The sequence below is a fragment of the Chenopodium quinoa genome, unplaced genomic scaffold (genome assembly GCF_001683475.1).
Source record: "Chenopodium quinoa cultivar QQ74 unplaced genomic scaffold, ASM168347v1, whole genome shotgun sequence".
Classification (NCBI taxonomy): domain Eukaryota; kingdom Viridiplantae; phylum Streptophyta; class Magnoliopsida; order Caryophyllales; family Amaranthaceae; genus Chenopodium; species Chenopodium quinoa.
In genome coordinates, this window is record NW_018742272.1 from 644,159 (window position 1) to 670,585 (window position 26,427).

Genomic DNA, 26,427 nt, shown 5'->3' on the forward strand with positions numbered 1-26,427 from the left:
CATCCTCAACTTTCTGACAACCTTCTATATCCTAGGGAACGCTGTCGAAGATAACTTCGGTTGAAGTCATCTTCAGTTGTTACGATAATGTTCCAAAGAAAATTACCGAAGACCAACGCTTGTCGATCTTTAAAGCTCACTTGAACTTTGCTATTGTAACTTTTTTTGCTGTAATTTCCGCGGTGCCAATACGTTGGCTCATTTTGTTGTTTGTGAACCATTACGTCGATGCTTTTTACCACTTGTAAACCATTATGTAGGTGCTTTTACTACTTGCGAACCATTATGTCGGTGCCTTTGCTATGAGCCAATGTTTAGGCACTTTAAGCTAAGTGAGACAATCTTTTATCAGGTCGATCACTTTATATGATTGTAATCGAGCCAATTAGTAAATCATGTCGAATTGCTTAGAGGGGCTAACTAGCGTACCAAGGAACCCGAAAATTTCTGCACTAGGTCTGCATAATCGAATATGGGGGCCACACATTGTGTCGCCGCACCAGCGCCTGCTTGGAAAATGTGTCGCCACACTTTGCTTCTGTCGCTAGGCGACAACCTTGTCGTCTAGCGCTGCTGTCGAGTTTTCCCTATTTTGCCCTTGCTGCTGCTGTTCGTTGCTCGGTTTCGCTCCGAACTTTGAACTTGGTCGTTTCCTTTCAACCAAATTTGCTCAAATATTTTATAAATTAAAGCTCTTTATCTCTAATTTACTGATCTATGTAACTCCTCTCATCTTGGAAGAATCTCATGTGTCATATTCGCGGTTTTTTCAAAAAAATCCGGGAATGTTCTTGCTTGCTGGGATGTACCTGCATTTATATTTTGGACTATAGGATTTTTCTCATCTTTTTAGTCATCTTAGGGTTGACCTAAGGCTTAGTGTTTCTTAACTCATTAAGACTTAATGTGTTTGACACATGTGACTTGGCATGATTTAACTCAAAGTGTTTAACATATGTGTTAGACTCGACATGACTCAACGTTCACGACTTGTGTGTGCATTACAGTGACTCAAAAAAGAAAAAAATTTCCCGTCATATTTGTGGAGGGTACCGACTTTCTCCCGAAAAAGAAAGACACAAAAAGGAAGAAGTTTTTGATGGTGCATGTTGAATGAGCTTAGTCAAATGTTGTTTGATACTAAGGATTAATTCATCCTAGGCTATCTCCATTGTTGACTCAATGATGAAAGTATTTGGGTAACTCAGGCACGGAGGCTAAGCACTTCGTACTTTGTGATGCAATGATGAGTGATGAGTGATTTTGTTATGACAAAGTATGCTTTAAGATTTCATGACAAAGGGTTCCTAAGGAAAGGACTATTTGGTCATGTATCTGTGATGTGTGTGATAGTGACACTAAAGTTAGGCCGCAAGGGCTAAGAATGTGGAAAAATATATTTAAAAGAGCCAAAAGATGGTGACTCTTAGGCTATGTAAGCTAATGATGTAAGGATCAAGCCCCCAAGTCTAGCTCTAAATGAATAGGGTGAGCATTGGAGATCCTTTGATATGATCAATTATGCATTTTTTATTACGGCCACACCTCAATGTGAGGTTGCCTACGTATCCGTTAGGAATCAGGCCGAACGTAGCTCTAGTCGAACCTTGCACAATTATGTGTATACTTTAAAGAGGTCTTTTAAGGGTTGTAACGTGGTTAGGCTAAAGGTTTGAAGAAGAAGGGGATAGAGGCTTAAGACCCTCGATGAGCCCCCAAGGTGCGCAACCCTGCTTTTGAATCTTTATATTTTTATGCTTGAGGCTTTCAACTCTTTTTTAGCTCTCTCTTTCTTTTTTGTTTTTGCATTTTTTTTATTTTGATAAGTGTGGGAAATCTCGATCATGCGGTCTATCACTCACTTGGCATTCATGTTTCTCAGGTACGGTACCGAGCACTCGATAAGAGACGCAATTTGAGACGTGTTCATATCAAAGACATTGGAACACTTGCCCTTTTGTACACTTTATTATTTCTATTTTGCTATTTTAATCTTTTGAATCACTCAAGATTTTGTTCTTTGAAAATTGTATAAGTTACACACCATCCTATCCCAAGGTTAGGTAGATGTGGGTTGAAGAAAGAAAGGTCAATCGTTAGATGAGGCTCAAAGTGGTTTATCAAGAAATGATCTATATTTGAAGGTGAAAGAGATATGAGCTACAAGGGGTGCCTCTAATCATGGGTATATCTTGTTCTTAATTTAATATGGATTTTTTTTTTTGGATGCAATGATTATATGCGAGGAAATAAATGCTCATTTTATTAAAAGGGAAAAAGAAAAAATCTACAAAGTATATCTAAGGAAAAATAGAATGTGTCTATGCTAGACTTATTGGGGAAGGGATAAATAAAAGAAATAGAAAAAAAGAGGTCACGAAATCTTGTCGTTGAAGCTCGCCTTGTGTCGTTTACTTTATCAACACTCCCTCTTCTTGCTAGCTGGAGGTATGGGAAGCTTGTTATTATCGATCAAATGTTGGATAACCTCTTTTAGCTTCCAACAGCTCTCAGTAGTATGACCCCTGCCTTGATGGTATTTGCAATGTGCATCTGGATTCCAACTAGGAAATCTCTTTTCAGGTGAGGGATCTTGAATAGGTCCAATGGGAGTAATGATTCCCTTAGTATGGAGTCGATCGAAGGTAGTATCGTAGCTCATCCAAATGGGGGTGAAGTATTTCCTTAGTTGCTTCTCAGATCCTTTGTTATCCATGGCTAAAAATTCACTGAGATCAAAGGTACTAACATTGTTACTAAAGTGGGCGTTTTCGGAAGAAGAAGGATTGTCGTTCTTCTTTCCTTTCCAGCCACTATGGTTACTATTGTTAGTAGGTTTTTGCTTTGCGAGGTCAACTTCGATCTCGATGCCTATGTCATAGATGGCCTTGAAAGTATTCAAGTTGTGTTGATATATTAAGTGCTTTGAATACTTTTCTTGTAAATTTTTGATGAACATCCTCACAAATTCTTTTTCGGCAGGGACATCTTTCATGTTAGCGAAAGTTTCCCTCCACTTGTTGAAGAAGGAGGTGAACCCTTCTTTTTCTTTTTGTTTTAGCATCTCAAGCTGTCTATAGTCGGTTTCAATTTGAATATTACACTTATATCTATCAATGAATGCATTTTTTATTCCATCCCAGGTAGAGGTCTTCTCTTTATCAAGGGAGAAGAACCAATGTTGAAAAATGGTTTCAAGAGATAGCGAGAACAAAGAGTGAAAAATATTCTTATCAATCCCTTTAATGTTCATTATAGTTTCAAAGGCCCAATAATAATAAATCGACCATATTTCCAAAATACCCCTAGCATCGGAATGCCCCGAGCATCCGAATGCTAGGGGATAAAATGTCCAAGCATAGGTGGCTAGAAAGCGCACCAAGCCGAGCCTAGCATGGCTGGCTAGGTGCGTACTAGCAGCCACGCACAGCAGCAGCTAGCAGCCGCGTGCACATGGTGCGTGCAGCAGCTAGCTGTCGCAAGCTAGGCGTGCTAGCAGCGCACACACTAGCAGCCACGCACAGCAGCAAGCCCGCACTAAGTGCGTGGCTTGCGCACACAGCAACAACCCACATCTTGGTGCGGGGGCAGGGCTTGGGCTGGGCTCGTGGCTGTGCTTGTGGCTGGGCCATAGGGCCGGTCACTATGGGGAAGCTTGAGGAATATGGGAGCAAGTGGGTAAGGACATGTGGCACAAGGAGAGTATTGAGTGGGGAGCAAGTATGGTCCCCTACTCTCCATATGTGGTCCTCACCAACCCATTTCACATGGTAATGCCACTTATAGATTTATTATTAGTTTGCAATTTTAATTTAATTTAGCTTTAAATTAATTTGTGGAATTTCATGATCCCACATTGATGGGATAGAAATTCCCACTCATACTTTCCTCTATAAATACCAACCTTGGGATTTGGAGTAAAGTGCTTGAGTGGGAGTTAGAAAGAGCATTCCATATTTTGGGAAAAACTCTTAAACTCCATTAACACTTGGGTTTTGGTCGGACCTTGCTAACTCCAAGGTAGCGGACCTAAAAAGTCATGTTCCTCCTTTGTGGGTGGATACCGTTGGAGGCACGGCATTTGCGGTGCTCAAGGCTTTCAAGTAAGAGCCCGTTTTGAGAGGGTGAAGCTCGCTTCAAGGGTATGATTCGTTCTTCCTTTTTCTTGTGTTTATTTATTTATGCTTTATAGTTTTATTAATTACGAGTGGTTCCTTGGGTCGGGGTTGTTTCCGCGGTGAGTCGGACTCACCAAACCCCAACAGCGGTATCAGAGCCCCGCTCGTTTATTTTTATAATCATGTTTTTCAAGGTTTATTTTGGCTTATTTTTCTGGTTTAAGTTGCTAATTAGATTAGTAGCTCGGTTTTATTTATTTTAATCCCGTTTTTAATGTCGAATTTGGCCCAGAACCCATATTTTCGCCCAAAAATAGTGAATTTTGGGTGGAAAAGGTGTTCTAGAAAGGTTTTTCCCTTCGACCCTGTGATTTTAGCCAAATTATGACCAGAAATGCCTTTTTGAGGGATTTTTCATTTTTGACGAAATTTTTTAAGTTTTTTCTAACCTTGAAATTAATGGCATAACTTGTTGATTATGTGGTTTATTATTTGCATTATTTTCTACTTTTTAAAGTCCCCTTAAAGCACACTTACTTGGTAGTATTTGATGCTTAAAGGTTGATTTATTTTCCCATAATTGCAAACTAATTGCTTTTTAGTGTGAATTTTTTTGTTTTGAGGCTTCCTAAGTGTTAAAGATTCAATCTTTATTTGTGATAAGTGATTGAAACTTTAAAAACCACTAAATTCCATGTTGTTTTGTATTAAACTTTGTTGTTTTATTCATTTTGAGTTGATTGGAAACATAAAGTTTCAATTTTTGTTATAGAAATTTGGTTATCCTCGTGTTTGAAGATATAATTTTCAAGGATTCACAAAATTTAGATGTTGGAATTTTCATTTGAACATTAAAGTTCATATTTTTCCAACTTCCCCTTACTTTGTCAAATTCTCAAGTTTAATTTAAATTGATTAAATTAAAAGTGAGAAATTGCCTCAACTTTGTTATTGCACCAAGCTAAACCAATTTAATTAAGAATGGTTCTTGGAATTATTTTGGTTATTTGCACTTTGAAATTTTATTAAGTTAGACTTGTTTAAAATTTTTATTTTTTTTCTCATTAAGTTAGTTCTAAAATTAATTTAGAATTAATTAATTATGTCTCGCGAAATGGGATCAAATCCCGAGGCCATGGCACGCAAAATGAGGCAAAGAACCACCCTTGGCTAGCCGGGCTGCATAGCAGCCCGCATGTGGCTGCCCCGCCTTGCGTGGGGCCACACGCGCGACAGCAGCACACGGCCGCAGCAGCCACGCACCAGCAGCCATGGCTGTGCGTGCGCGTGCGTGTGGAAGTGGCAGCAGCCCATGGCTGCTTGCCGCGGGCCGTGTGTGCGGAGTTTTTTTTGTGTGTGCATATGCTTGGTGCGGTGAGGTGAATAGCTGTAGTATGCTTGGTTTGCATGAGCCGCGAATATTCAAGTTTCCTTGGCAAAACGCTTAAAGCGAAAGCCACTTGAAATGCGGTTGGCTTAATAATATTGCTTATTTTGCCGTTTTATTTATTTTAATTAATTTTGTTCATTTTAATTAAAATTTTGGGAGGCTAGGCCTCGGTTTTGAGCGGCATTGTAAGTTTGGGTGCTACCGACTTAATTAATTGGATTAATTAAGGGAAATGCGGAATTTAGTGGGAGCTTCAATTAATTAATGACGTCAATTACATAATCGGTTAAACAACTTTGACTAGTGTTAATTAGGCGTGTTAATCGAATTAACCACCTAGATTAGTTACTAGTTCGCGCGTTGTTTAAATGCATTTTACTTGTTTGATATTGTAAATTGCATGGGCCATTCACAAATAGTGAATGGATGAATGGAATGTATATTCTCTCACACAGGTTTTATGAAATGACAACTAGTGGGACCCGATTAGGATAGAAAACACGGACTACGTGTCGTTATGTATTTTTCTAAATCTAAATACGGTCTACGCACCGTTAAGTATTTTTTTACCTTAATATTTAGATTATTCCTAGTCGTAGACACTAGTATTTGCATAGTTTGGTTAAGTCTTGAAGATGGCGTATCTTGGAAGACAAAGCCTTGAATTGAAAATGAAGACCTTTTGAAGATTTGAAGAATTTAATGGGTCATGCTAGTTGCCAATATGCATCTATAATTTCGCTTTATATTTTATGCTTATATTCATGTGAATTATTCGTTAGATGCATGTTTAGGTTTTCTTTATGTTGCGATGATTAGTTAAGTTCACTTAAATCAAGCAACATAGAAATCCTAGGTCCCTAATAATATTGAGTCAAACTTGCTTTTCCAAAACAACACTTACCAACCGAACGAGGGTGATGGTAGGCTACGCCAAAGCGAGGTGCCATCACTTCTCCAAGGCTCATAAGGCACACCGGGTGTGCACGTTGGTTTTGGTTTAACTCATCGGTATGAGTGAGGAGTCCTCACATACCGTGGCAAAAGAGATACATCGTCAAAGATGCATTAGATGCGAAGATTGTCTAACCAAGAGTGGCTTAGAGCCATTAGCAAGGCAATGCATACCCTAGAAGATTGAGTGTTAAGACAAGCCAAAGCATGCTTAACCACTCTTTGTTTCTTCGGATCTTGGAATCGCCTTATTTTCACAAAATAGGGACAATTTTACGTGTAAATAAGACGTTAAATAAGTATTGAAAATTTGCATGAATAAAATTCAATCTTATTTAAGTAATTTTTTATGATTTTTCATTAAAATTCTTTCAATTGTAGAATCATGTCTTCAACCTCAAACAACCAGTTTTCATTACGCTTAATTCTCAACAAGGAGAAGTTGAGTGGTACCAATTTCCTTGATTGGCAAAGGAATTTGCGCATCGTCCTTATGCAAGAACAGAAAGAGTATGTCCTTGATGAGGAAATGCCCGAGGCTCCCAATGAGGAGGTAACTCAAGCAGCCCTTAACCGATGTCAAGTAGCCGATCTGGATGTCAAGTGCGTAATGCTAGCCACTATGTCTTCTGAACTTCTAAAAACCTTCTTCGAGAAGGAATCGGCCTATGAGATCATTTCTGAGTTACAGAATATGTTTTAAGAACAGGCTCGAACTGAAAGGTTTGAAACCCACAGGCAGATCCTTGAGACTAAGCTCAAGAAATGAGAGCCAGTCAGCCCACATGTGCTCAAAATAATCGGATTATTTGAGAACATGGGAAGGCTTGATGCGGGGTATTCAACTGAAATGGCTATTGACATCATTCTCCATTCCCTTCACAAAGGCTATGACCAGTTCAAGATGAACTACAACATGCATAGCATGGAGAAAACCCTCACCGAGCTTCATGGGATGTTGAAGCAAGCTGAGCAGACGATCAAGGATGAGGGAAGGCATGATATGCTAATGATTAAGTAAGGCAAGCCATTCAAAAGGGCGGGCAAAAAGAAGAAGGGCTTCAAGGGGAAAGGTAAGAAGAACTTTCCGCCTAAGCTAAAAGCTACCAAAGACAATAAGGAGAAAAAGGTAGCATCTTCTAAGTCTGATTCCGAATGCTTCTATTGTAAGAAGATGGGACATTGGAAGAGAGACTGCCTCAAATTCAAGGAAGATAAGAAGAACGGAACCATTGCTTCTACATCAGGTATTTACGTTATAGACTTTAACTTCACTAGCTCGGCTTCATGGGTATTAGATACCGGATGTGGCTCACACCTTTGTTCCGATTCACAGGCACTAAGGAACACTAGGAGGCTAGCGAAGGGAGAGATCAAGCTCCGGGTAGGAAATGGAGCAAGGATTGGTGCTATATCCGTAGGATCTCTTAGTTTGTCTTTGCCCACGGGGCTAGTTTTGGAACTTGACAATGTTTATTGTGTTCCCAACATTACCAAAAACATCATTTCAATTTTGGCGTTGGACGCCAAAGGTTTTGAATTTCGAGTTAAGGACCAATCATGTTCATTTTATCTCGATAATGTTTTATATGGTACGACACATTCAGAAAATGGTCTTTATGTGTTATCTCTAGACAAAGAAATTTATAACGTTAATAATCCTGTAAAAAGAAAGCTAAGACTACATCGTCTAGTCAAACTTACTTGTGGCATTGTCGTCTTGGCCACATTAACATCAAACGCATCAAGAAGCTTCTTCAAGAAGGTATTCTTGACTCATTTGATTTAGAATCCTTTGAGAATTGTGAAGGATGTTTATTAGGAAAGATGATAAAGCAACCATTCTCCAAGTTGGGAGAAAGGGCCGGTGACTTGTCGGGAATAATACACACCGATGTATGTGGGCCAATGAGTACACCCGCATGGAGTGGTTATCGGTATTTCATAACCTTCACGGACGACTATAGTAGATATGGTTATGTCTATCTAATGTCGCACAAAACGGAATCGTTTGATAAAATTCAAGGAATTTCAGAACGAAGTTGAAAACCAACTCGGCAAGAAAATCAAAGCGCTTCGATCGGATCGAGGTGGCGAATATTTGAGCCAAGAATTCAATGACAATCTGAAAGAACATGGAATACTTTCAGAGTTGACACCTCCGGGAACTCCTCAATGGAATGGAGTATCTGAAAGGAGGAATTGAACCCTGTTAGACATGGTCCGATCGACTATGGGTCTTAGTGAACTTCCAATCTTTTTCTGGGGACATGCACTTTTAAATGCGGCACTTACACTAAATCGTGCTCCGTCAAAGGCAGTGGAAAAGACTCCATATGAATTATGGACAAATAAACCTCCAAGGTTGTCTTTTCTCAAGATTTGGGGATGCAAAGCATATGTCAAGAAACTCATTTCTGATAAACTTCATACCGAAATCTGACAAGGTTTACTTTGTGGGTTATCTAAAAGAAACCAAAGGGTATTACTTCTACAACAAATCCGAGAGCAAAGTGTTTGTTGCTCGTGATGGTGTCTTTTTGGAGAAGGAGCATATCTCCAAAATGACAAATGGGAGGAAAATCGAACTCGACGAAGGTCGAGAGGACGAGCAACAAGGACAAGTTGACAATCAAAGTGCTCACGAAGCATCTGTTGAAATTAGTCAAAGTCAAAATATGCAAAGTCAAATAGACAATGCAAATGCTCAGTCCATTACCCTACGTAGGTCAACTCGGCCAAGATCTCAACCTGGCTGATATCTCGGTGTTGTATTAACCGAAGATCAGGACATCCTAGTAGTGGATGGAGATGAGCCGGCAACCTACAAGCAAGCTATGACGAGCACCGACTCTGCAAAATGGCAAGAGGCCATGAAATCCGAAATGGACTCCATGTTTGAAAATCAAGTATGGGACTTGGTTGATTTACTCGTAGGTTACACACCTATCGGGTGTAAATGGATTTTCAAGATGAAAACCGACAAAGATGGAAATGTATTCATTTACAAAGCAAGGCTGGTAGCAAAAGGTTACAGGCAAATTCACGGCGTTGATTATGATGAAACCTTTTCTCCAGTAGTTATGATTAAGTCCGTTCGAATTCTTCTAGAGATTGCTGCATATTACAATTATGAAATATGGCAGATGGACGTCAAAACCGCCTTCCTCAATGGAATTTTGGAAGAAACTGTGTACATGACACAGCCTGAAGGTTTTGTCGAACAGAACAATTTCTAAGAAGGTATGCAAGCTTAAGAAGTCCATTTACGGATTAAAGAAAGCAAGCAGAAGTTGGAATCTGCGATTTGATGAAGCCATCAGTAAGTTTGGTTTTATCAAGAATCCAGATGAGTCTTGTGTTTACAAGAAGGTCAGTGGGAGTGACATCGCCTTCCTAGTCTTATATGTCGATGACATTTTTCTCATTAGAAATAGCATTCCGTTGTTAGAGTCTGTAAAGGCTTGGCTCGGGAAATGTTTTTCAAAGAAAGACTTGGGAGAGGCTCAGTACATACTAGGCATCAAGATCTATAGGGATAGATCAAAGAGGATGATAGGAATGAGTCAAAGTACTTACATCGATAAGGTACTAGCTTGATTCCAAATAGAAGGAGCCAAGAGAGGGCACCTACCCATGTCACATGGCATAACCTTAAGCAAGAAGCAGTGTCCAAAGACACCTGATGAGCGAGAAAGGATGAGTCGTATTCCATATGCTTCGCTTATTGGATCGATCATGTATGCCATGATATGTACTAAGCCGGATGTATTGTATGCCTTGAGTGCTACGAGCCGATACCAATCAGACCCAGGAGAGGCGCATTGGACTGCGGCCAAGAATATTCTGAAGTACCTGGAAAGGAACAAGGATAAATTCCTGGTCTATGGCGGTAAAGATGAATTGGTTGTTGAGGGATATACCGACGCAAGCTTCCAGACAGACAGAGACGACTCCAAGTCACAATCCGGATACATATTCTGTCTCAATGGAGGAGAGTTTAGTTGGAAGAGTGCAAAGCAAAGCACAACCGCTCATTCTACAACTGAAGCCGAGTACTTGGCAGCGTCTGAGGCAGCCAAGGAGGCAGTTTGGATTCGCAAGTTCATTGATGAACTTGGTGTTGTACCCTCCACCAAGGGTCCAATAGACCTCCATTTTGAGAACAATGGAGCTATTGCTCAGGCTAGAGAGCCACGAGAACATCAAAAGGTCAAACATGTCAAGAGGCAATTTCACATGATTCGAGAATGGAAGACAGAGGGTGAAATCAAAATTTGCAAAGTGGGAACGGATGACAATGTAGCCGATCCACTTACTAAACCCTTGTCTCAAGTGAAGCACAACAAACACATTGAGGCAATGGGAATCAAGCATGTCGCGAACTGGCTTTGATTTCCATATTATAGTAATTTAATTAAATTTTGGACAATGTTAATGTAAAGCACTATGATGAACCATTCAGTTTTTGGAGTAATTAAAATTTTTCATGCAATTTAATTCACTCCGTCTCAATTTAGTTGTGGTTTAGAATTAAATAATGAGTCCATTCGATTTTAATAAATATTCAAAATAGGGTATCAAGTCAATGGCTTGGATAAAGAAACACCTATTAAGTGAACATTGAATATTTTAATCGAAAATTATCCCTAATCAAGGTCATATTTTTTGTGGACGATTAATGACCAATAGAGATTAATGTGTAGTATGATTTATAGCACCGTTTCTTGTGCTATGAGGATATAAATCATTTGCACAGGTATTAGTTTAGAACCATACTGGATCAACCTATGAGAATACTTTAAGAGATTTAAAATCGTCATAAATATTTTTCTCATTATTACTATCGGAACTCTTTTCCTTAACCATGAGTAGTGGGAGGTCTCTTGTTTGTGTACTAGACCGCTATGGTATCCGCCAAACGTCTGCCGTAACTGGGGATTATAACGACAGATATCGGGCGGCTAGGTCCTCTTAGTAAGAGAAGCTGCATTACAAGACTGGAAATGTCCCCCTACTAACAATAGGGAACATGTCTTGTTGTTTACAAGGCCTCTCGTAGAGCGAGACTGTGAAAATGCATGGTCGTGCTCAGATGGATTTTAGAAATCATCTGCTTATTGACAGTCAAACTCGGATTTCAAGAAACACTTCTGGACGTAACAGAGATGACGAGTAATCTTACTCTGTAGTTCATGAAGAGACATAGGAAAGGGGATATACACTAAATACACACTTGTCCGGAAGGACAAGTGGGAGATTGAAAGGAATGGTGTCCTTCAAAGAAGTGTATTATTCTGATAGCGGGTTCAGAATTATTAGAAAGCTAATATATTCAGTAAGGTCAAGTGATCGGAATGCCTGGGTGGAGGCAGCTTCCGATCAGTAATATTAATATAATTAATATCACAGCTTAATCTTGACTGAACCCTTCGGGTCACCCAAGCAAAATATACGAAACGACTCGACGAATTAATTCGGAAGAAATTAATTCGTCGTCCGAGTGTTAAACATTTAGACGTCGGTAATTCAAGCTTGGAGCGTCGAAACCGATCGTCGAAAGTCGAGTCAAAAATAATAAAAAGACGAGACGCGCAAAATAATAATAAATCGACGATATTCCCAATATACCCCTAGCATCGGAATTCCCCGAGCATCCGAATGCTAGGGGTAAAAATGTCCAAGCATAGGTGGCTAGCAATTGCACCAAGGCGAGCCTACCATGGCTGGCTAGGTGTGTACTAGCGCACCGTGCTAGCAGCCACGCACAGCAGCAGCTAGCAGCCGCTAGCTGCCACAAGCTAGGCGTGCTAGCAGCGCACGCACTAGCAGCCACGCACAGCAGCAAGCCCGCACCAAGTGCGTGGCTTGCGCTCACAGCAGCAGCCCGCATCTTGGTGCGGGGCAGGGCTCGGGTTGGGCTCGTAGCTGGGCCATTGGGCCGGTCACTATGGGGAAGCTTGAGGAATATGGGAGCAAGTGGGTAAGGACATGTGGCACAAGGAGAGTATTGAGTGGGGAGCAAGTATGGTCCCCTACTCTCCATGTGGTCCTCACCAACCCATTTCACATGGTAATGCCACTTGTAGATTTATTATTAGTTTGCAATTTTAATTTAATTTAGATTTAAATTAATTTGTGGAATTTCATGATCCCACATTGATGGGATAGAAATTCCCACTCATACTTTCCTCTATAAATACCAACTTTTGGGATTTGGAGTAAATTGCTTGAGTGGGAGTTAGAAAGAGCATTCCACATTTTGGGAAAAACTCTTAAACTCCATTAACACTTGGGTTTTTGTCGGACCTTTCTAACTCCAAGGTAGCGGACCTAAAAAGTCGTGTTCGTCCTTTGTGGGTGGATATCGTTGGAGGCATGGCATTTGCGGTGCTCAAGGCTTTCAAGTAAGAGCCCGTTTTGAGAGGGCGAAGCTCGCTTCAAGGGTATGGTTCGTTCTTCCTTTTTCTTGTGTTTATTTATTTATGCTTTATGGTTTTATTAATTACGAGTGGTTCCTTGGGTCGGGGTTGTTTTCGCGGTGAGTCGGACTCACCAAACTTTAACAAAATTATCAGCAAGTGCTAGCTAAAATGTAGAGCTAAACTTTATAGGGAATAATGTTTACCTCTACGTCCCTCCAAAAGATGGACAGAGCAACATTCGTCCCAAAAGACTGGTGTCGACATGAGTCCCTCAACGCTCGAATGAAGTCAGCATAGGCCAAGATGGCCCAGTCGTAAGTCCCGATCCGATGAAGATCGCGGACGGCAGGAAGGTAGTAAAGCAGCGCCCTACTACCCTTGTCAGGGGAGAACGTCCCTGACAACAAAATAAGCGCAAAGATGCGTACCCGCTGCTCTCGGGTGGTCGCACCATCGTCAAAAGCCGCTGGCAGAGTCAAACGGCCAATCCCCCTAGTGCTGACTTAGACGACTCTACCTCAGCTCGAGCTCGAATGGTAATCGGCCCCAACAGCTCCTCGACCTCAGGGGAAAAGACGTCGATCCTGCTGTCGAACGACAGTGGCACGGAGCTAAACTCCAGTCCTGTGATGAGACTGAAGTCAGTAGGAGTGTCCATCATCTCACCCCAAGGAAAGTGGAAAGTGTTGGTGGTGTCTCAAAAGAACTCCAACAGAGCACGAACTACATGGTGACCCCCGCTGGAGGCAACCATTGCCTCGGAGGTCTCGTACAGCGCAGCAAGACCGCAGGACTCCCATAGGAGTCTCGTCTCGACATCTCTGGCGATGTACATCTTGTACAGATCGCCCAAACCGTCACAGCCGGAGCCATGACAACGCGTCCTCCCAACGGTGATACCCCGTCTCACCCTCTCAAAAATGTGGTGGACGGGGGAAAAGAACAAGGTCCGCTCATCCCACTCAGGGAGTCGACCAAGCGAAGTGGACGGCTCGGCATCGTCCTCCACGGGCTCATGCTCCTGTCGAATGTCTCGAGACCGTGAACCGGAACCTCGCTGTCTATCCATACTACATTGTGCAGAATTATCATAAATTAAGGTTCTATGGTATCTAATGTTCGCCTAGCTGCATAATACTATGTTCGCAAAAAAGCAGAGTACGTAGTACTAAAACAAAGCACAAATTCAAATTGAGCATAACGCCATTTTTCAAGCAATCAAACAATTTCTTGCAATACTATAGTAATTGTTGTGACAAATTGGACAAGAATTGCTAGCAAAAACATCAAGAATGAGCCACATTGTATTCCCAACCTCAAGAGGTCCAACAATAGCAATTCGTTCATTTCTTCACCAAATTGAGTCAAACAAGTCTCAAATTCATCCCAAGGCAATATATAAAATAATCAAGCAATTTCATGGCATAAAATTTGACAAATAAAGAGAATAGAGCATTCTAAGTTTCGAATTTTCATGGAATTCGAAAATTAAGACATGCAAAATTCATAAAAACCGGTGTGAGTTCGAAGAAAACTTACATAGATCGGGAAAATGGATGAAATAAGCTTTGATTTACAACAAATTTGAGCGAATTTGGTTAAGAAACGAGCAAGAACGAAGCAAATGAATTTCTGGAAATTTCCGAGCAAAAACACGAGGAGCAGCAGCGAAAATGAAGAAGAAAGGGGTATTTAAGGAATACCCTATTCTGGCGCCAAGCGCTAGACCTTGGCGTCAACATATAGGTTTGGCACCTGGTGCCAATCCCAGCGTCTGGCGCTACAGCTAGTTATGTGGCGCTGATGTGTTTTCAGCGGCGCCATAATGTTCAGCCACTCAGTGAGGTTGTTCTAATTTTTTTTTTTTGCAATATATTTTGGGTTCCTTGGTACGCCAGTTAGCCCCTCTAAGCAATTTGACACGATTTTTAGTAATCGGCTTGATTACAATCGCAATAAGTGATCGACTTGACGAAAGATCGTCTCACTTAGCTTAAAGCGCCTAAGAATTGGCTTATCACGGAGACACCGACATACTGGTTTTAGCGGAAGCAAATTTCAATCGAGCTTTAGAGATCGACAAGCGTTGGTCTTCGGAAATTTTTCTTCAGAATATTATCGCAACAAACGTTCAAGTATCGAAGCTCTTTTGTTCAGATACGCGTGGGCATATCATTCAAGCTCTTTTGTTCAGAGACGCGTGGGCATCCTATTATCAAGCTCTTTGTTCAGAGACGCGTGGACATATCATCAAGCTCTTTTGTACAGAGGCGCATGAACGTATCCAAAAAAAAAGAGAAGCTCTTTATTCAGAGACGAGTGAACATCGAAACAGCAAGATGACGTTCCATAGATTGTGGAAAGTTGTCAAAAAGCAACTGAAGGTAATTTCAGGCGAAGTTGTCTTCGATCGTGTTCCCTTAGACGTGGAAGATGGTCATAAAGCGGAAGGGGATGATTTCAAGCGAAGTTATCTTTGATAGTATTCCCTTGGACGTGTTATCATAGCGGAAGGGGATGATTTCAAGCGAAGTTATCTTCGATAGTATTCCCTTGGACGTGGAATATTATCATACCGGAAGAGGATTGTTTCAAGCGAAGCAATCTTCGATGGTATTCCCGTAGATGTGGAATATTATCAAAGCGGAGGAGGATCGTTTCAAGCGAAGCAATCTTCAATACTGGAAGTAGATACAAGCGTAGCGGTTTTCAAGCGGGATGACATTCTCTTGGCAGGAGGTCATCAAAACAACAAGTAAAGCGGCAGCAAATCGGTTACTTTCAGAGATGTGTGCTCGACTGTGCAAGATACGCGTTTCTTAACTATTTTATCTGTTTAACTAATGCTAGTTTCGCAAGTATCGGCGTTACAAGAGTGATTAAGGATCGCAGAACGTTCTGAATCATTCTCTGTCCCTATCGCTACTTTGACTTTTGTTTTCGAAACTTGCGTTTCTCCAAACTCAGTCAAAGTGGGGGCTTCTGTAGACACCCATTTGTGTCTCCCCAAAACCAAACCCAGTGATGAGTACCTTTCACGTCGAATCATAATCGAATGATGTGAAAGTGTGGAAAGTTTAGTGTTGCGGATAGTTTTAATTTCTTTTCTCTTCTCTCTGTTTTTGAAAACTTATTTTAAGAAAACAGCCAATCCAGTTTTCTTGGTCCATGATATGGGTCTAATAGCAGTGTAGTTGGATGGGGCTTGACAAGAGCTTTTCAACGATATATTATAAGCCCAATTCCGATGAATATTGAGGAAGTTATGTCCAATTTACTTAACTGGGCCCGGTTTGAGCCATATATGCGGCCCAATGATCTAGGGGAGGGCCTAATATAGATTTATAATTCCTAATGCAATTAGGAATGGTTTTAGCCTTTTAGATTCTTCTAGAAGGTTCTTTTAATTCCTAATTCAATTAGCATTGATAAATTGACTTTTGTTGACTAAGAGTTTTAATTAGAATCAAAGAGCATTTTTGAGGAAAAATACGATTTTATCCTCTTGTACGACAATTGTTATCTGATTTTAAGAAAACGTGTGAATTTCTGAATCAGCGCCAAACGCCAGCTGTAGCGCCAAGCGCCAAGCGTTGGCGCTAATTCAATTTTATCTAATGTTGGCGTCTGGCGCCAATAGCCAGCTTTGGCGCTAATTCAATTTTATCTGCGCCAGAACTCTGTTTTGATATTTTATCTTTTGGTTGATTTTCTTTATAAATAACGTCGTAAAAACTCCGTTTTGATTCATCAACAATCATCAGTTTTCATCCATAATCACCTACAATCACCAATTCTAATCTCCAATCTACCATTTCTCTCTTTCTCTCTTTTCTAAACTAGCCTTCTCTCAAATACAAAATTCCGCATTCATTAGATCTAGATACACCTAGCCATATTCGAAGTTGCCTTCGCCCTAGACGTGATAGGTTTTAATTTCTGAGGGTTTGGTCCCAAATCTCTCTTTCAATTATTTAATTTAATTCTTTGATTTTATTATTTTCCTTGAAGTTACTAACGTGTGTATTTTGTTATTAGAAAGAGGTACGAGGCATCAAAGTAAGTATTTTAATGGTTTTTATTAATGTTATTATGTAGATATCATGCTTAGATTGTTATTATGATTCCTAATGTTATGTTATGGCGTTTTGATCTTCCTAGTATCATGTCTAGGGTAACTTTAATATTAAGTATGATTGTTATGATGCTTCCTATGTTCTTCCTAATATTTATTCATGTTAGTATCATGTTAGGGTTAAATATTTGATTTTTTTTGCTTAGTGACATGCCAGGGTTTGTTATTAATCGTGTTAGTATTATGCCTAGGGTCTTGCTATTATTATGCTTTAACATGATTATTATGATTATGATTATTATAATTATTATTATGATGATTATTGTTTTGATTATTATTATTATTATGATTATGATTATTTTTATTATTTATTTATTATTATGTTGCTTGATATATATTTATTATTATTGCTTGATCACGCCTTTTATGCATGTTTAAAGGGAATTTGGTACTTGTAATCACGCTTAATAAGATAATTAATAATCTTGTTTAGGGTTAATATGATTATAATTCAAGTGATCGCCAATAATAATTTATTTGTGCATTAATATTCAACCAACATAGATAAACAGGTTTAGGGTTAATCCTATTGATTGCATGTTAGTCAGAAAGCGAACATGAATACGATCAGAATAAAGTGGAGCCCTATTATTAGGGCAAGTTCAATCTCTTTTAGGTTGGATTTGTACCTTCATCCCCGAACCCTATTTGGTTCAAGACCTTATGGAGTTGACGATCTCTTGGATCAATAAGGGGTGTAACCTTCACCTCGTGAACGGTTTACAAGTTCCTAAAATTTGTTGGTGACTCTTTTGCTCTATCTTCTTTCCCTTTGGACGCCACCGTACTTTAGTGTATGATCACAGTGGGGTTCAAGCTAGGGGATTAACGCTTGAAATATTCCCTACACGTATTTTCCAGATTTTAATCAGTTTTAGTCCGTACTAATTACTATGTGGAAATAAAAACCCTCGGTCATGGGTTAAACAAAAAGAGCAAACACATGAGGGTTAGCACCAAACAAACCATGTAGATTTTAGTCACGATGATGTAAAAAAAGAGTTTGCAACCTAAGGTCAAGATCTATGTTCAACTATTGGTCAAGCTTTGGGTGTCAAAAGGGTACCATGGTTAAGAGTTTGGACGCGTTAGTAAGGCAGCCTCCCTTGAGGGTGTATGCCTACGGGCGGCTCCACGAGTTCGTGATGAAATCGAACTCGACTCCATGGTTTGGGTGGATTTAATAACTCGGATGAACCCTTATTGTCATGAACGTTTTTGGGTTGATAGAGCTTAAATCCCCTGGGGCTAAGACGCATGTAGAACACACACGTTTTTTCAGAAAAATCGAAGGAAGTTGACTGTGAGAAGAGAAAACAAGCCACCAGACTGATTTTAGGATTGTCGTGACACGGCAGATAGCACCGTGCCATGGTGCAGGCCACCGTCAAACAGTGAACTGCACCGTGACACGTCAGATTCTACCGTGGCACGACAGTCAAAAGATCTGACTGGTGCCCTGTTTTCCTTCGTACAGAATCAAGTTATTCAATTTTTCCTATGGGACAGACCTAAATGCGACTTTAAAACGTCTATGCTTATGTAAAAATGTCAAATTAATCATAGGAATATTTTTCAAGAATCTTTCAAGTCTCATCCACTCATCTTCATTAAATATCGATCACTCAAATCGATAAATAACCAAGAATCCTCCCCAGTGGAGTCGCCAAATTGTAGGCGTCGTTCGAAGTGCACCTACATTAAAGCATGTGTGAATATTCTTGGCACTCATAGGAAGTGGGAATTGATATAATACGATTAGGGACAAATAAAGTAGGGAGCTGCCAACAGGTTTTTAAGGAACATGTAAACCGTTCACGGAGCATAAAAAGGCAACCACGATAAGGGACAACGATAGGCAACAACGATTGACCCGTGAAGGTTACACCCCATTTATAATCCATGAGATTACTAATTCCATATGGTTTGGAACCACGAAAGGAGGATCGGGGATGATGGTACGAAGTGAGTCATGGAGTCACATTCGCCCGTATTGGCCTGTACTCGATTCTTATAGTGAAAAATAATTCCTGTGATCTCAAAGGCATACAAACAGAGATTCAATTTGCTCCAATCTATTATTATGCTAAATAGGTTTAATATTAATGCAACACATAATTCTAAAATATTAGTGATCACTTTATTTAATAAAAAGATTAAAAAGGAACCTAAACCGATTGTCCAAATTATCTTATTAGGCGTGATTATCAATTACATATTCCCTTTAAACATGCAATATAGTGATCAATAAATATAATAAAATTATCATTAATATTGGAAGCAATTCAACAATAAATCCAACAATATAAAATCGTTAGAAAAATAAAAGAAATAAAAGAAGCATAATAATAAGTTAATAAATTAATAAACGAGTTAGTAACTTCAAGGAAATAATAATAAGACAATAATTAAATTAAATTAAATTACATAGAGTTGATTTAGGGCCAAACTCTCAAACAGTTCTACCTTTCACGCCTTGGCTTAAGGACAGAACCACGAGTAAAGTATGGACTCCTTGGAGTGCTTGAAGAAGGAATTTTGAAAGAAGAAGGGTAGGCTAGTGTTTAGGCTAGAGCATAGAGGAGAGAAAAATAGAAAGTTAATTGAAGCCCCGTACATCAGAAATGAGGGGGTATTTATAGAAAAATGTGCTGAGGGAACACACGGAACCCTAAAAAGATAAAAACCCTAAAAAAGTACACCGCGACACGACAAAAGGAAACCGTAATACGGAAAATCCCTCCGTCAGACGGGGAAAACTCCCGTGACACGGTAGACTGCTGTGTGACGCGGGAAATATTCAGCGAACGAGGAACAAAACGCGTGAAGGGTTTACGCGGAAAGAACACGGAAACCCCCGTGTCACAGCAGGTGCACCGTGTCACGGGGAGTTCCATCGTCAGACGGGGAACATTCCCGTAACACGGTGGACTATAACGTGATGCGGGAGCCTGCAGTCTATTTTTCCATCTAAATTCATTTTTAACCCTAATTTTATACAGCATTTTTAAGTGCCGATTGGTAATTTCGGGCCATTTCTGATTTATTATTATTAATTGGGCTAAAAAAAGAAAAATGTTTGGGCTGAAATTAAAAAACTATGCTTTGACTAAACATCAAGACTGATCCATGGACTATTCAAAATTAAAAAACTATGCTTTGACAAATGAGTTTGGCAGCTTCCTATGCTTGAAGGAATCCACCGGATGACGTTCGTTGAAACGCTTTCCATGCTTGAGGAAAGTCGACTGATGAATTTGGTAGCTTTCTAATCCTGAAGAAACCTACAGTAGATACTTTCCATGCCTGAGGAAAGTCAACATATGAATTTGGTGTCATTCTATGCTTGAAGAATTCCACCGATAATGCCTTCCATGCTTGAGGAAAGCCGACTTGGCGGTTTTCTATACTTGAAGAAAAATCCACCGATAATGCTTTCCATGCTTGAGTAAAGCCGACTTGGCGGTTTTCTATACTTGAAGAAAAATCCACCGATAATGCTTTCCATGCTTGAGTAAAGCCGACTTGGCGGTTTTCTATACTTAAAGAAAAATCCACCGATAACGCTTTCCGTGCTTGAGGAAAGCCGACTTGGCGGTTTTCTATACTTGAAGAAAAATCCACCGATAACGCTTTCCATGTTTGAGGAAAGCCGACTTGGCGGTTTTCTATACTTGAAGAAAAATCCACCGATAATGTTTTCCATGCTTGAGGAAAAACGACAACTAATATTTGCAAGTGTATGATGGTTCGATTATCCCCGAACGTGGGACGCAGATGATTCACACCTTCAAGTCGACTATCCGACCATATTAGGTGCTTAAAATGTCGACAAATCGACTCTGACGCTTGCTAGGGGTAAAACGATAATTTTGATACCCTTTAAATGTCAGTTAGAGTTATCCGCGTAATTTTAATGAGAAACTAACTGCCCAATTTTTGCGGAAAATCGTGACAAGGTGGATTGTACCGTGACGCGGGAGCCTGCAGTCCATTTTTCCGTCTAAATTCATTTTTAACCCTAATTTCGTTCAGCATTTTTATGTGCCGATTGATAATTTCGAGCAATTTCTGATTTATTATTATTAATTGGGCTAAAAAAGGAAAAAGGTTTGGGCCAAAATAAATAATAAAACAATAAAAAAAAAAGGATTGGGCTGAAATTAAAAAACTATGCTTTGACTAAACATCAAGACTGATCCATGGACTATTCAAAAATTGAATTTAATTAAATACGATTTTTTAAGCACTCTCGGGATTAAATACTGAACCCGACCAATAGTGGCGTTGAAAGGTTGTTCATCATCGGGTTTGGTTTTGGGGAGACATTTTTAGATGTCTACAAGTATGCTTATTATTTGCACAATTTGAATGGGGTTTGAGAAGTTATTTTGTTATTGATCGTAGTTTATTTTTGATGAGCTTGAATGTTTAATCTTCTTGAGAAAAAAAAAAGATTGATGCTATGAAAAAAAAAGAGAAGTTCAAGAAAAAAAAAGTGAAAAAAGTGAACTTCAAAATAAAAAAAAAAAGAGCAAAAGAAAAAAAATTTTTGTTTAATGTTCAAATGTTCTAGTTGGAGGTTGATCAAAAGAAAAAAAAATGATGAGTTGCAATGAAAAAATCAGAGTTTGGAAAATAAAGTTTGTTTATTCACTCAAGTTCAATATTATTATATTTTTGTGAGTGATATTGTAAGTGTTGGGATTGTTAGTTATGTTTGGAGTTATTTGGTGAATTTTTGGTGGAGTTGAGTAAGTTGGAGATGTTTGGTCATCATTTATTTTTGATCATGGGTTTTATTAGGATTTGGCTCCCTTTTAGCATGGCTTTTCTATCACATTTTCCCAAATATTTCCTACTCTTTTACCCTAGCCTTACATTACAAACTTTAAAGACCTTCCGACCTTGTGCATAGAGTTGTGTGAATGTGAAAGTGTTGTTTATCAATGCAAGTTATGACTTGAAATATTTCGAGTCGACTATTAGGTTGAGTGCTTGTCTTTTAAAACACACGAGAGTTGTGAGTTTGGGAGGGCATTGTTCTCATAAAGGGGTTGGGATGGAGAGCGATCGAGTACATCTTTTACTCGCCACATAAATGAGAGTTGAGTGTGTGAGCACTATTCTTGAATTCTATATGCTCTTGTGGTTTGCTCTATTTGACAATTGTTAGGGAGGATGGGTGATTGGATGAATGAGATTGATTGATGTTGAAACATGTTTATTAGATTTGCCTTGAACTGTTTGTGCTTGATTTTGACTATTTGGGGTGAGGTATGTACTTATTTATTCATTGATGAGATCTTTGCTTAGGGACAAGCAAATGTTTGGCTTGGGGGAGTTTGATATGTCCATTTTATATGATACTTTAACCCCGTCCCTTAGTCATAATTGGTAGTGTTTTTGGCTCTTTAGAGCCACTTTTATTACTAATTAGTGTTTTCTAATGTTTTCGTGGTTTTGGTTGACTTTTGTAGGGATATGCACCTTTAGAGCATTTTCCCGATATTTTTATGGAGTGACTACGAGCAATGGAGGAGCACGGCCAGTTTTTATAGCCCAGGGTCGGTTAGAGTCATCGAACCGGTGATTAAGGGCTTAGCATTTTAGATTCCAAGGCATTTTAACCGTGTATTCAAGACCCAAAGAGGAAATCCGGATTGGGCCGAAGAATCGGAGCCCAATCGAGAAGTCCAAACTTGCCCAAGTGCCCGAACCCGGCCAAGTAAGCTCCCGCCCGGGCGAGGAAGATTACTTCGCGCCCAAGCTCGCGCCCGGCCGGACGCGAGTGATACTCATATTGGAAAAAAGGCGAGCCCGATCGGGCGGCCCTTCGCCGGGCCGGGCGCGAGGCTTTTAGGAGTAATTATTTTTGTATTAATACGATTTTAATGCTTTTGATTAGTACTTCTTCTCTTAGACTTTCTCTCTCTACTTAGTTTTAGATTAGTTTCTCTCTCTACAACTTTGTTTTCTCTTTTGTACTTAATTCTGATTATTTTGGTAACAATTTCTTCTACTTTAATCTCAGTTATTTATCTTATTTCTTTCATCATGTCTCCTTTAAATACTTTGTTTAGTTTAGATTTAATTATGTGTGAGTAGTTTAATTCTAGGGTTTTGGGGAATCCATAATTAATATGTAGGGATAATTTGTTATAGTTGATTATTGACATTGCATGATAATTCCTTATTGAATTGTTTTAACGCTTTACAACTATATTATGAATCGATCAGATGTGATTTGCTTGTAAATGTTTAGCAATATTGAATTGATGAATCGAGCAGATGTTAATTTGATAATAAAGGCTATTTTCAATAAGAATTTAGACCTAGTAAATTGCGAGAGCCTGTTAGGTCTATGTTAATTAATAAATTGCGAGAGCCTGTTAATCATGTTGTTTGTGCAATGTTAATTATTGGTTGTTATGTATTTTCCCGGATTATTAATTATTGGTGAACTTATGCCCTAGGCCTTTTTTCATTGATTTCTCCTTACTCTTAATCTCCGTAGTTTAGTTTCCTATCCATATTATTAATTGGTTACTTAATAATTTAGATTGCTTTAATTAATTAGGAATAGAAAGACTAGTTTCCCTGTGGATTACGACTTTTGATTAGGTGATTACGACTTTTCCTGTTACTATGTGATTTAATGAAGAATGTATGAATGTATTACCTTCCTCCTCCCCTGGGGCGACATCACTACAGCGTGCTGTTGAGCCGACAGTAGTAGTGAGTGGCTTGCCACTCTTCGATACTCGTTGCTTAGCATCCGGATTTGTTGGTATTTGGCTGGGGTGGAGGCGCCAGTTCCCTTCCTTGGCTTATGGGCGATGTGCTTTTTTACGGCTTTGGGTGACATCGCCAACCGCCTGCTTTTGCAGTTTGGGATCCGGTTGTGGAGAGGGAGCAGGCTTTGTTGAGCCACTCTACAAAAGAGTTCGCATGTTAGTTGTGATCTCATGCAAAATTTCAACAAGTAAGAGAGACCTTTAGCTGAGGAGTGCCGCCAGGCGGCTGCTCTTTGTTCGTTGGCTTAAGGTTTGAACGATAGAAGGCGATAGAGTTAATAGCCGGCTTCTTGTGAGGAGGAAGCTTCGACATTGCTAACTCTGCACAAATAAAGCAAAGGGGTTAGAAACTCAAACAAAGGTAATAATCACTATGAGCAGATTGAATAATGAAAATGCATGTGGCTCACTACCTCTCGATTTCTTAAAGGTAAGGCCACAGGCGGCCAAATATGTCCCGTTCGAGAGCCACTTGAATCGGGGAATGTAACTTTGGGAGGTCACCTCCTTAACCCCCGTCTCCTCATTGGTTTGGACAGCAACTGAAAACATGCCCCGATCCAAAATCTCCTCCTGCGCCTGCCTAGGGACAGGCGACAGGGCTTTCTTCCCAACAAGAAGGGGCAACTCCTTGGTCCAGCGGTTGTACCGCTTGTTTTTTTGGAAGTCTGGGGAGGAGACAATATATAACTAAGTCTTCCAGTCCTTCCATTTATTCTCCTTCCCTAGAGTCATCATGTAGCCCTTTTGGCTGGTCAGAGTAAACCAGCCGGCCCCACTTGCATGTGGAGTCTGGTTCAATTAATGCATGTGAGAAAATACCTCGAAGCTGGACTCCACATCCAGCATCTCACACACATTAACGTAGCCTAATTATTAACCTAAGAATTGGGGGCTAGTTGCTAGACACCCAGTTGGTATCCGTCCAAAATCCACTCCACGGCCAGATGAAGAAGGAAGCGTAGTCTAGTCTGGATGGACGCCTCGTAGCATTCGAAGCATTGGTCACCATAGTTGGCCATCTCTGCTAGGTGATTGTTTCCTCAGCATCCAGCATGGACAACAAGAAGCCATATCCCATGACATGGGTAGAAAAAAAATCTTAGAAGCTCGGCCGACATTAATTTTCGCCTTCTTTCGGCGACGTACAAGAAATAGGGACCACGTTCCTGTCGCCTTGAAGCAGACGACTCTTCCCAGCCCTTTCCCTTCTTTACAGAGAGGGATTCTCGCGCGGTTTAAAGATTGGACTGCACCTCCTCTGAGCTAGCGGAGGAGTTTTCAAAAGATGATGACCCCAGAGTCATCCTCAGAAGTTTCCTTAAAGCTGGGGGCCTACCGGCTGGTGCCAGCTGTTTCCTCCCCCATTTCAACATCCGACACCGATCTACTCGGCAGGGGAGATTGTTGTTCATCATCTAACTCGCTTAAAATTGAGTCGCACGGAGTACTAATGTTTCCTAGAGGGTATTTACTAACCTCGGAGACAAGCGCCCTAATGGAGCCATCCGAGTAGACCGTTGAGCTCTCTTAATAGTACTAAGAACCATCTGTCCTATATCTCCGAGTAGTCTGCTTTGTTCTTGCCATCGTGTCCTGCAGGGGCACAGACACTGTCGAATTTGGAGATGCACTCAAAGTGTAGTTCTCGAACGAGCATTCAGCACTCCTAGTTCTAGATTCAGCCGTCCCCGGTGACCGGCTGATTGTTAACCTAGGCCGTGTCAAGTGCGTTTGGGAAACCATTTTTGAAAAAGAAAAATGTAAAAAATAAAGAAAAGAAAGAATTAGGCGGTTAGCTTAGAAGAAGGTACTAGAGGCGCTTGGTCTTTAAATCTGCTGGAAAAGGCGGACGATTGGCTGAGTGTCGGATGCTGAAGAAGTCAAAGTGATTGAAAGTCAGATATTCAAGATTCTCCCAAAGATTCACGCAAGTGTAAATTCAAAGGAAGTCAAACCTTCTATTTATAGAAAGGGTGAAAACTTGGGGTAAAACCTTAGATTCCCCTCAACAGTAAAAAGTAACTATTTGGCCAATCAGAGCCCGACACTTGTCACAGGCGTCACGTGGCATGCCACGTCACCCCTGTGAGGGGAAAATTATTTGGGGTAATGAATACCCCAAAGTGGACCAATAAGGGAGCAACACGTGTCTCTTTGAGAGGCGCGTCCTTGAAGGCCAAATTCCAAGGGCGCCGCAAAACGGCGCTGCCTAATCCCTAGGTCATCAAACCCTAGGCTAGGACACGTTTCCGTAAGACCCTATAAATAGGGAGATTCCCGCAATTATTGGGACATCTTTTAACACATAGAACTTCACGTCTTAGTAATTAAGGCATTTATTGCTCTCTAAAACAGAGAACACCTGAGCTTGGAATCCGGGCAGATACCTTACTTTACGCACGTTTTACTCTGATCATATATTAACTTAATTTTCGGAGGCGGACCTCCGACCATTCGGGGTTCCGTTTGTATTGCAGGTACATGCGCCCTTGTTGAACCTAGTCTTGAGTTGTAACTCTCCCAAGGGATACGAAAAACCCCCGAAATACTACCTGATTAGGGGATTTTCCTCCCACCAATCGGAATGCGCTACGTGGGCCAATCA